Raw genomic sequence first — 13,199 nt, 5'->3', positions numbered from 1 at the left:
CATTTGGCCTAGAGTTAAAGTGGTTGTTTTCGGTGTCTATGTGTGTCTGTGAATGGTATAGCTTCCAAGGCATGGGTTAATACCGCTGTTTGATTGGCCTACACACAAATTATACACCTGGTGCAATGCGCAATTGACCAACAAAAACCTGCATTTTTTTGTGTTATTTAAAGGACACGTTAGTAATATGCTCCTATAGGCGGGCGCACAATGTGCGTACACTCTGCTTATTACACACAGGGACGTGCATCAGCGCATAAACATTTTTAAATATTAAAAATTAAAAGGATTACAGTGTAAAAGATTATTATTGTGTACATAAAGATAAAAATGCCTACATCGTGTAATGGAATGTCATTGCATGTATCAGAATGACCTTTTTGCAGTAATGATGACTGAATGAAATTGAATTCATTCTTGAGATCTGTTTGCATTTAGGGATGGAAATTAAACAAGATAATATTATATAGCCTACTTAAAGGGTTAGTTCTCCCATAAAGGAAAATTCTGTCATTAATTACTTACCCTCATGTCGTTCGACACCCGTAAGACCTCCGTTCATCTTCGGAACACAAATGAAGATATTTTAGTTGAAATGCGATGGCTCAGAAAGGCCTTTATTGGCTCAATGCACTGTGCACTCTCAAGACCCATAAAAGGTACTAAAGACAAAGTCGTTACAAAGTCCATCTCACTACAGTGGTTCTACAATAACTTTATGAAGTGATGATAATAGTTTTTGTGCTAAAAAAACTCCAAAATAACGACTTTTATAGTGATGACCGATTTCAAAACAATACATCATGAAGCTTCGAAGCGTTATGAATCAGTGAGTCGAATCATGATTCGGATCGTGTGTCAAACCGCCAAACTGCTGAAATCACGTGACTTTGGCGATCCAAACCGCTGAATCGACTCACTGATTCATAACTCTTCAAAGCTTCATGATGCCATGTTTTGAAATCGTTGTTTTTTTTTGCGCACAAAAACTATTCTCGTCGATTCATAAAATGATTGTAGAAGCACTGTAGTGAGATGGACTTTGTAATGACGTCTTTAGTACCTTTTATGGGTCTTGAGAGTGTAAAAGTATATTGTGCCAATGAAGGCCTTTCTGAGCCATCGGATTTCAACTAAAATATCTTCATTTGTGTTCCGAAGATGAACTGAGGTCTTACGGGTGTCGAACGACATGAGGGTAAGTAATTAATGACAGAATTTTTTATTTTTGGGTGAACTAACCCTTTAACATAATATATCTAGACTTTCTTTTTCATGAAGTATGTGATTCATGTGTGTTTGTGAGCATCTTTGCACCTGTGTTTTCTGTTGACACGTCTTTTTTTTTTCACTCGATAAAACTCAAACTCGAGTTTTCAGTTGATTGACTGCTAAAATTGATTGGCTAGATAGGGGTCTTTGTGGTCTGTAGTTCCCAGGCTGTAATCATGGCTTGATTGAAAGCAAAAATGGAGTAGTGTCACGTATGCTGGGCCTAAAGAGATTGCTTAAGCCCTGTGGGACTAGCGGCTAATCAGTGGAGGATATATGTTGACAGATAGCATCTGCACTAACTTTAAACAACTCTCATGTGGACCTCACTTCCATTCTGTCAGATAAAACAGCTTATAGTTAATACAATAAAACACAACCAGGCCTTTCCCTTTGCTAAAGTTATATCTTAATGCTTAATTTATAAATTCACAAAACAACAACAATATATCATGTAACTAATTATATATATATTAAAATTAACAGCGCCAGGAATTCAGTATATATATATATACAAAATATAGTGTATACTGTATCTATTGAATTCCTGGCGCTGTTAGTGTGACCAGAGGTAGGGTTTCTTTGAAATATTCATGAGCTGTCCTCCTTTTCTAGATGGTTTCTATACTATTTACTTGCTCAGCACTATTGGTGCAGGCAAGGATGAGGGAAAGTGGCAAAAGATGTGTTTCAGTGTGAAATGGAAAGTAGAGAAAAAAGGACAAGCCTGGACATTATGAAAACGCTCAGCTTGACTTCCAGTGTTAAACATCTGTGATAATAAAAGTCCAAACATTTGAATTTAGCTACCAGTTCATTTAAAAACCTTGAAAAAGAATTCAAGGCTATAAAAATATATTCAATATTGGGGGGACCAAATATATGGATGGGAGTGTGTTCTTGCACTCACCCCAATAACTTATGCCTATATTTTGCATCTCTACAAATGCTTCTTTCAACAGTTTTAAAATGGCACTATGTTAGGATTCTGGTTGTCATGAAAGTAAAGCACTTGGAGTGTAGTTTTATAAACTAAACTCGGCTGCGAATACCAACATAGTGAATTAAGTCAAATATTCCAAAGAACAAACTTTACTAGAAAAGGATCAGCCAAGTGATGTAAGTTTTAACCTGTTGTTATTTTGTTGAAGTATGAAGGAGCCAAACCAAGGAACCATTTCAAAAGGCTTTAAGCCCGGGGTGTCCAATCCTGCTCCTGAAGGGTCACTGTCCTGCAGAGTTTATCTCCAACCCCAATTTAACACTCCTGAACCAGCTAATCAATGTCTTACTAGGCATACTTCAAACTTCCACGCAGGTGTGTTGAGGCAAGTTGGAGCAAAACTCTGCAGGACAGTGTCCCTCCAGGACCACCCCTGATTTAAAGTGTCACAACCCTATTTTCAATAGCTCAGTCAGTGGGAGCATTGATACTAGTCAGATCAACTCATTCTTGACTCATTGATAAGAGTCAAGTCAACATATAAATGCTTTGTGTGTTATCTTAATAGAAGCATGCTCCATTCATTTACTGCAGTTGCAGGCAGAAGGTAGATACATTCAAGTGATTAGAAATCGCTACATTAAAGGGCAGAACCCACCTGAGGAATACCACACCATTGGGGGTTTTGTCCTGATTCAGCCACATAATCTTCCTTATCGCTCCAGTTGCTTAGAAATCCAATCCAATAGCATTTTAATTATCCTTATTTACATGCTTGCTTTATCATTAAAAGGTCATTTAGCAGTTTGAAAACCCAGTGGTGTGCCCTTTCCTTTAGTATATTCACACTGCTTAGGAGAGGTCATCGCTTATTACAAAGGGTGATGTTACAGATCTGCATGAAACGATTAAAGCCAGATGACCATATGGCTGAAATTGAGAGAACGTAAACCTGTTGCTGAAGAGTTTGTACCTGACTGCACCGTGAATATTACATATATCTCATATTACAAATGAATGCAGTTCTTTGTTAATTTATATCATCAAAAATGTGTTGTAAAAAAGTTACCCCTGTAAATTACATTAGCACGTGATAGTTAAATAACTACATTAAATAATAAGAATAACCAGTAACACATAAGTAACCAGTAACACATAAGTAACCAGTAACAAATAAGTAACCAGTAACACATAAGTTCCCACATAATCTCTGAATTTTTTTAAGGGTTTCTGCATTTTGTTTTTCTGTAATTTGTGACTTAAATATGGTAAAACAGAGCTGAGAATGAGAACTGTATAATATACATAGCTGAAAGATCATTCTATGAGACCTTTTCATGTTTGATAACATACATTTATATAAAGTAAATGTATAACTGTTAACCCTCTCGAGATGGCGGTCGCGCCGGTGCGATCGGCTCTCTTTTTTTATTATCAGTGCCAAAGAGACTCAAATAACGGTCTGTTTTTTTCATTCAGGCAAGTGTTATACATCATTATAATCTGTTAAATTTCAATTTTTTTGTGTACAGTCACAACAAAAACAAATTGTTGTGCTTTTTGCAAAATGAAGAAAACAAACATGATGCGCGATCTGCAGCCTCTCTGTCAAAGACGTTCATTCAGATAGTCTTCAGAAAAGGAACTCTAGCTTAGTGAATACTTGTCTCACAAACATGAGACATATGTCTAAAGAAACGTTGAAAGGTCAGGTTTTAAACAATGTAAACCAAATCGAAAACAAATATTCTGTGTTTATGTAATCTGTTCGAAAGCAGAGAGATGTTAGTCGTTCCTGAGCGGTAGATAAGTGTTGAAAAATTGCATATAGTTATCACTTCAGAAAAGTGACAGCTTTACTGTATAATTTGACATTACAAGCATTGTATTCAGGCGTGTGATACTACAAGGTTCTTGTTAGAGAATTTACAAGTTATATTTCTGTAGTTTTTTTTTTTACACGTATGTAAATGAGCGACACAAATTGCAAACAAAGTCTTTATCTGTTGTTTGCTGCTCTATAAGTATTAATATATGTACTGTTCATTTGTACCTTTTGTACATTGTAGAACTGCCAGAAAGAATTAATGCTGTAACAATAACATTTATTTAGGAGCTCAGCAAGCAATCAAGTTCTTTGGCGTAGGCCCCATTCGTAATTCGCATTCCGAGGGTACGGAATCTGCGCATCCTGCCTGAAGACGAAGGCAGGGGCGCAGCTCACCCCCTGCGAAGTAAGGAAGGGGGCCATCTGGTGGTGATGTGGTAGATGGAGGAAGAGAACATCCTGAAGTCTTTGGGGTAGAGGGGAGAGCTCATCTGGTGGTTGAGGATGATAGGAGGGCCCGATTGGTGGTGTAGGGTGGGATGGAGGAAAGGTCCCATCTTGGTGGTGGTGGGGAGGATGGTGGTGCTGAAGCGACAGTATCTGCGATCTCAGACACGAGTAATTACTACCTTTATATGCTACAGAAAAGGATATGATTGGATAGATGAGCAGGTAATTAGTGACGTGACGATTGAGTCTTCCTGGCAGAACTTGCGCTGGCTTCATTTCTTTATAAGGAATAGTGCACATACTCAGATATGGTTTTAAAAAACTTTTATGCATTAACTTTTAATGCATTCTAGATTTAAGTGCTTTACTGTGCCATTGTGTAGTAAAATTACATACAGAATACTAAATTAAAAATGGGTTTAAAAAAAGTTTTTTTCATTCATTCATTCATGCAGGCATTCATTCATTCATTCATGCAGGCAGGCAGGCATTCATTCATGCAGGCAGGCATTCATTCATTCATTCATTCATGCAGGCAGGCAGGCATTCATTCATGCAGGCAGGCATTCATTCATTCATTCATTCATGCAGGCAGGCAGGCATTCATTCATGCAGGCAGGCATTCATTCATTCATTCATTCATGCAGGCAGGCAGGCATTCATTCATTCATTCATTCATTCATTCATGCAGGCATTCATTTAAAGGCATTAGTTAATTGCTCCTAAATAGTTTTGTTTTTACTTTTAATTCCTTTATTGTACTCATCTGGCTAATTCCAATCTCTCAAAACAATAAAGCACTACAAAATCAAATGAAAGCTGAAGCCATCAACCCTATCCCACAGTTTCCACATCCCCTCTAAACACAAGCCCTTGTTTCCCACAGCTGGCACTGTCCTTGTGATGGAATCCTTGCAATGCAATTTTCCGGATAACTTGTTTTAATCAGCTAATGCCAATGTTTTGCAGACATGACATTGAAACCTTTCAGCTATAAAGGAAAGAACTTGTATTTATAACTCCAGCGTTTGAACATAATTACCACATATACACAATAATTTGCATGTACTGTATAATATAATACATTTGTTATAATATAATATTAATTTTGTGGTTGAGTATGTGACTTTATTTGTACTACAGCTGTCTGAGATTTAAGAGTATCCTTCTTTAGAGGTCAATTAATTAAATTTAATTAGATTTTAATATTAAATGTTGTTTTGCTAGAGTGTTCATTGGTGTTTTCCCAGATGCCAGTGCCTGATGGAGTCATGCCCAGACGTTTTTTTAAAAGGAGTAGAAATGTTTTGTAGAAGGACTGCAGCAATTTATATTAAAACCATCTGTTACCATGGTGACATCCACCCCTCATCTTTTGAGATATTTCTGGAACAGAACATATTTGTGCACATAAACACTGAATCCAGTACTAAACGTAACCACACATTATAGTTCCACAACTGTATGAAATCTACTGATCTTTTTCTATCGTGCCTATTTGAGTTTATAACACAAGAGGTTAATTAAAGCCCTGCACTGTCAAAATTACCCAAAAAGTGAGAGAGTCAATATATATTTTGCCAAGGCCTACATGACGTAATAAAACCTAGCCAGGCAAGCAAGATCTAATATGAAAACTACAGTACATTGTTAAAATTATTTGCAAGGCAACCAACCAACCTTAAAATGTGCTTTATATGGTGACATCTAAATTTTGGCTTTAAAACCAAATAGCTGGTTACATTTTTAGTCAGTGTTTGGGTTCAGGTAGAAATAGGAATGACATTTATATTGTGATTTTTACAACTCATGTCCCAAAAGCATTATAAAAGTATCAAAAGTCTTTTAAGCAAATCTTTTAAGCCATATAATAGCTTTGTCAGATTTCAGTTTAAAAGGACATTTCACCTTCATCATTTACTCACCCTCATGTTGTTCTAATGCTGTGTGAATTTCCTTTCGTGGCACGTAAAAGTTATTTTGTGAAATGTAATTTCTTCATAAAGTGGAAGACAACAGTCATCAAAACGGTTTGGCTCTACCAGCATTCCTCAAATACTCTACAAACCAGTTTGTAATGACATGAGGGTGTGTACATGATGACAGAATTTACTTTTTGGGGGGAAATATTTCCTAAAGTCATTTTTCACTGATAATCTCTTTTGAAGACAATTATCAGACCGTTTTGTCGAGTCATTAAAACGTCCAAATCCACTTTTGCAAGTTCAACGACGGAAAACGGGTGGCACACCAGGCGCATGGTCCAAAGGGGTTTTCACTAGTCTCTTTATGAGTCATGGGTGTGTTTTGGGCATAACGTACAATAAACCAATCAGAGTCTCATCTCTCATTCCCTTTAAAAGCCAGTTGCACTTGCACTATGGCGGATTCGCTATTTACATGGGGAAATTTGCAAGCGGAAAGACCGAACGCTTCTCCAGAGAGGAATTTTATAAAGTTTTGCGCTGCTGCGCATCCCTGTGTGTGTAATAAGCAGAGAGTAAGCGGGTTGTGCGGGTTTAAATTACTCAAAAAAACTGTGTTTTTGTTGGTCAATGGCGCAGTTGTTTTCAGTTGCCTCAAAATCGCGCCTACAATGCACCAGAACACACCTCGTTTTCAGACCAGCACGCCCATGGGCGAACAGATTGGCGCAAGTGCATTTGCTGTTTAAACAACGTGGCACTGGACATGAAAAATTATGAAACTAGCATAAAAAAACATTTGCATCACGCCTGGTGTCGCATTGTGCTGGGCGTATGATAGGGCCCAATATCTCTGATGAATTCATTCACAAATCGGACACCACAGCTTCTCTTGTGAATTCTAAATGATTTAGTCAGTTTTGGTTACATTTTTGGGGATTTCCTCATGTAAAACTATTTAATGGCTTCAGAAGACTTCAGAATATAATGGTAATAAATTTGAAGCTCCAGTCCTCATTTACTTTCATTACATAGAAAAGACTGGCCAGAATATTCTTTAGTATTTTACAGTTTCGAATAAGCGTCAGTGGAGAAAGATTGGTATAGTTAAAGCATCTGCCAGCAGGGGCTAACCAGTAAAACATTGACCCCTCATATGCATTTGAGCTCTTTGAGGATCCATTAAACATTGTTCACAAAATAGCTTGCACGATGTAAAAGACCCACAAGTGAATCCATAGTCTCTCTACAGAGTCATATCCGGCTATGACACATGACCTTTCGTGTCTTAAGAAATGCAGGCCTATGAAAATCAGATACTTCTGACAGCTAATGAACATTACACCACTTCTCCTCCCTCTCTCTCTCTCTCTCTCTCTCTCTCTCTCTCTCTCTCGTCTCTCTCATTCCCTCTGCTTCTCTGATTCCTGCGTGGGTAGAGAGGAAATCTATTCAAGTTGAGTTTATTTTTGGCTCGCAGGAAGTCTACAAACAGAGGCTCTTGAGTCACCAAAATGCACAATAGGCCTTTGCATCGATTCAGTAGCTCCACCATCCTCACTACAGCTAAAGCTGTGCCAACTGATTACACAATTCTTGATACAACTAAAACTCTTGGCACAAAAAGCCTCAGGATAACCAAGATTTGTCATAAAGTTAGCTCCCGCTTCATAGATTACTATGAGCATTTTTTTCTTTTCTTGCATTTTTATTGGTCATAACTATTGCGTTTGTTCTCGTAGGCTAATCCGTTTTCTTTAAACAATGTATAAATGTCAGATGGATATTGTGTTATGAACAAATCAAATTTCAGTCTATTATCCTGGTCCTTGGTATGCTATCAATCACGCTGCCTCCAATGGTATACCGCCAGACCGGGATCAATATCGCCCCTTATCGGCTCATCATTCTCCGCATGATAACGTGTGTATGAACATGTATGTCCACGTTGGTCATCACTATATTGGTATGTGCACCTAAATCCATCTGATTAATGAGCAATTGAGGATAGTCAAGGCTCCCGCTTCCTGCTGACAGCACTGTGAGATTGCGCTTTTTTAAAGGCCATAGGCATTTAAGACCGAACGGAGAAGGATAGACAGGGATAGAAGGTTAGAGAGATGGGTGGATGGAGATGAAAGTGGCTGGTAAGGGGCAGACAGGGGTCATTGATGTTTCTGGGGTTTGACTCAGGAATTCAGGAGAGAAGTGGTGATGGATGACATCTCCTGAAGCGAAACCGAGAGAGACACATATTAGCACTGTGCTTTCAGTCATCGTTTTCAACAGAGATTTGACCTATTGTACGTTTCTGTACAGTACTTCGTAGTTCTTTTGTATTTCTCCAAGTAAGTTTTTGTTTGGGGTCAAGAACACTTCAATGGGCTGAAAGTTTTATGCAAAGTTGTAATTGTTTCCTCACTGGTAAGTGGCTCGGAAAGTGGGGGAAATCTGTTGGCTCTCCATACGTTTGTGGAAGCCCACAACCGCAGCATTAAATCAGGGGAAAAACACACCAATTTGTCACAGTACTCCCATTCTGTCACAAACGCTGTCTGTACGAGAGCTCAGAGTCAGCTGTGATTTCAAGCATCACCAAGATACTTGAAACAGTTTGGAGTAACTGTAGTGCAAGTGCTAATTGCTTCATTAATGGGTAAATCCCAAAACGTGCAGATCACAATTCACCCCAAAATCAAATGGAAAATTGTTATATTTTGCATATGAAACATGGCGATGCAATTAAACATTTTCCCCTTCTCAGTAGTGGTCAAAATCATAAGGATGATTTTGTAGCATTAAAGGTAGGGTAGGCAATTTTGGAGAGGTTAGCAATAGCAAGCTAGCTTTGAAGATCCCACCCTCCCTTCAGAGTGCTCTCCAAAGCCACGCCTCCTCCAAAACACATGAATGCGCACAGCCTGCAAAGGACCACGAGAGACGCTGTTAAACTCCTCATGTCTCAAAGCACATATTATTGCAATAAAAATCAATGTAAACAACTTAAAGAGCACTGACTTGTGCCACCTGACTGCTGCAGTTCAATTGGCCGATGGTAGTGTTGTCATAGTAATGCATAATTTCCATAGAGTCCGAGGCAATGAACGGCTCAGAGAATTTTTTTTTTTTGTCCTGAGACTTCCACAGAAGATATATGTACATTTTTATAGTTAGACCACTATCATTGATTGCTGTCAGGATGTTGTCAGGAAGTTTCAATAAGTATAACAAAAACTTTGTTTGCGTGCGTGCGTGCGTGCGTGCGTGCGCGTGCGCATGCGCGTGTGTGTCCATTCTCCCATGTTTGAGAAGATCAAAATTATGAGGATGATTTTGTACCATTAAAGGTAGTTTAGGGAATTTCGGGGAGATATACATATATACATACATACATACATACATACATACATACATACATACATACATACATACATACATATATATATATATATATATATATATATATATATATATATATATATATATATATATATATATATATGCAGATATTATTATTATATATATATATTTTTTTTCAGTGCTGTCAAATTGATTCATTGCAATTAATCACATCCAAAATAAAAGTTTGTGTATGTATGTTTGTATGTTTGTATGTGTATAATTAGTATGTATGTATATACACCGATCAGGCATAACATTATGACCTAATATTGTGTTGGTCCCTCTTTTGCTGCCAAAACAGTGGAGGCATGAACTCCACTAGACCCCTAAAGGTGTGCTGCGGAATCTTACACCAAGATGTTATCAGAAGAGCCTTTAAGTACTATAAGTTGCGAGGTGGGGCCTCCATGGATCGGACTTGTTTGTTCAGCATATCCCACAGATGCTCGATTGGATTGAGATCTGGGGAATTTGGTGGCCAAGTCAACACATCAAACTCGTTGTTGTGCTTCTCAGATCATTCCTGAACCATATTTGCTTTGTGGCAGGGCTCATTATCTGCTGAAAGAGACCACAGCCACCAGGGAATACCGTCTCCATGAAAGGGTGTACATGGTCTGAAACAATGGTTAGGTAGGTGGTACGTTTCAAAGTTACATCCACATGGATGGCAGGACCCAAGGTTTCCCAGCAGAACATTGCCCAAAGCATCAGACTGCCTCCGCCGGCTTGCCTTCTTCCCGTACCACATCCTGATGCCATGTGTTCCCCAGGGAAGCAAGGTACACACACCCGGCCACCCATGTGATGTAAAAGAAAACGTGATTCATCAGACCAGACCACCTTCTTCCATTGCTCCGTGGTCCAGCTCTGATGCTCATGTGCCACTGTTGGCGCTTTCGGCGGTGGACAGGGGTCAGCATGGGCACCCTGACTGGTCTGCAGCTATGCAGCCCCATACACAACAAACTGTGATGCACTGTGTATTCTGACACCTTTCTATCAGAACCATCATTAACTTCTTCAGCAACTTCTGTTCCATCGCTCCCCACGTGCATCAATGAGCCTTGGCCGCCCATGACCCTGTCACCCGGTTCACCACTGGTTCCTTCCATGGACCACTTTTGATAGATACTGACCACTGCAGACTGTCAGTGGTCATAATGTGTGTATTTATGTACATAATAATTATACAGGACACACACATATATTATGTAAACAAACATTAGGATGCAATTTTATTGCGATTTAATCGATTTGACAGCACTAATATACATGTGTGTGTGTATATAATATATGTGTGTATATATACTGTGTATATTTATGTGCGTGTGTGCGTGCATCTCTGAGTGTGTGTGTCTATATATATTAATATACATTTTTTTTATTTTTTTTATTTATTTTTTTGTTCCATCTGTTTAGCCACTGTGTGGTGACCCTTTTCCCTCAGAGACTAATTACTCATGCCTTGTAACCTCTCTCATTAATACGCACAAAAAGACAGATGGACATTTTGCCATGCAAGACTGCAGTAATAAAACATAGTTTTTGTCACCCATAAAAATATGGCCCAACACACTTTCCTGCATGAGTTCCATTCAAAAGCTTATAGAAGACAGATGTTTCTTAATATGTTATCTTTAAATCTTTTAATTTTCACCTTCAAAACGAGTGATGCAGACACAAAAAAAGATAATATATATTGCTTAACCATACTATATTAAATATATAGTACTGTGGTACAATACAGATTGCCAATCTATTTTCAAAATAATTTTACTGAATCTTTGTCTTTCATATTTTCTTGTTTTTGTTTGTTTGATTTAATGTATGTATGTGTATATGTGTAATATACTGTTCAAAAGTTTGGGGTCAGTAAGATTTGTTAATGCTTTGCATTGACTTTCATGCTCACCAAGACGGCATTAATGATCAAAACATTTTCAAAAGCCCTGCTGACCCCAAACTTTTGAACAGCATTGTGCACACGTATATGGAAGAAAATGAATGGCAAATGTGTTTGAAACACAAATGCTTGTTGAATTGCACTAAATGAAAAAAAATATGCATTGCATTAATTGTGCTTGCATGTTAATGCATTGTATTTTTAGGGCTTTATATAGGCTGAAATTCAACATGGTTGTATATTTAAACTGTGAATATTTCAATTCAAAACATTTCAAACACATTTTCATTATGAAAATTTCAATAATCCAGAAGATAAGAATTAGCATGCCGGTGATCATCTTCAGCTTCAGTGCATGCAGCTTAAACAGCAATGCAAGACTCATTATAAAGAGAACAATATTGTAATAAAATGCTGTGAATTCATTGGCTTTAGTTGATGTTTTAGTGGGATGTTATGGAAAGAGCGCTTCCACAGCAGGAGTTAGACATTCTGAATAGCATGAAACTTAGTTCAATTTTGTGCAGATATATTTTGTAATATTATGTTTACTTTGTATATATAATCTCATATTGGATGCATTTGAGTTAACCTGCTTGCAAAGGGCTTCAGTTTACCGGTGTTGATTCAGGGCACGCACAGCTCGAACAGCAATGCACTACTAATAATAACTATGATTGGGATATGTCATATTACATAACATTATAATGAGAACACAATTGTAATAAATCTTGAATTCTTTGGGTTTAGTTGCGGTGTTTCAGTGTGCTGGTGCTGGAAGAGCGCGTCCACAACAGGAGTTACACATTCTGAATAGCACGCATCAGAGGCGATGTTGGTGACACGTTGTATTAGTCATTATATTTGATTACCGTAAATCCTCTAATATAGGCCCGGGCCTTTATTTTACTCAAGCGCATCGCGGTCCAGGCCTTTATTGGAAGGAGGCCAGAATTAGAGGCAGGCCTCAATTTCTATTTGAGCAAATCAAACTACCAGTAGAATGACTAAAAATGAGATTTTGCGTCTATTTCAACCAATAAAATACTAGGTTCATTTATTGAAAACGTACAGTTACCATAACATTATGGTATGCATACAGAACATTAACAACAAATACCGGTAATTCAGGCTAAATTCCAGCGTAGAAATATGGTAACAAAAACGTAGCAAACATAGGCTACCGGTAGTGCATTGTAAACACTTAACCATACACGGTGATAATTAGGTTATTGATTCATAACAAAAGGCAACAGACACCTTACCGCTCCAAAGTTTAACCATTCCTGTCTCGTTTGGTTTGAAGTTATAAAAAAAAATCCTCCAATTCTGTTTAATCCTCGTCCTCCTCAGTTTCCTCCTCCTTTTCATCTCTCCCTGTAAACTCCTCATCACTCGCGCCAGCCTCTACAACAAGTTAATTATTGTACAGCTCCTCTTCGTCCTCCTCATGTTCCGCTGCGCGTCTGTTCT

Source organism: Gobio gobio, assembly GCF_949357685.1.
Source record: "Gobio gobio genome assembly, chromosome: 6".
NCBI lineage: Eukaryota > Metazoa > Chordata > Actinopteri > Cypriniformes > Gobionidae > Gobio > Gobio gobio.
The sequence above is the reverse complement of the archived record's forward strand: the minus strand, read 5'-3'. Positions refer to the sequence as shown.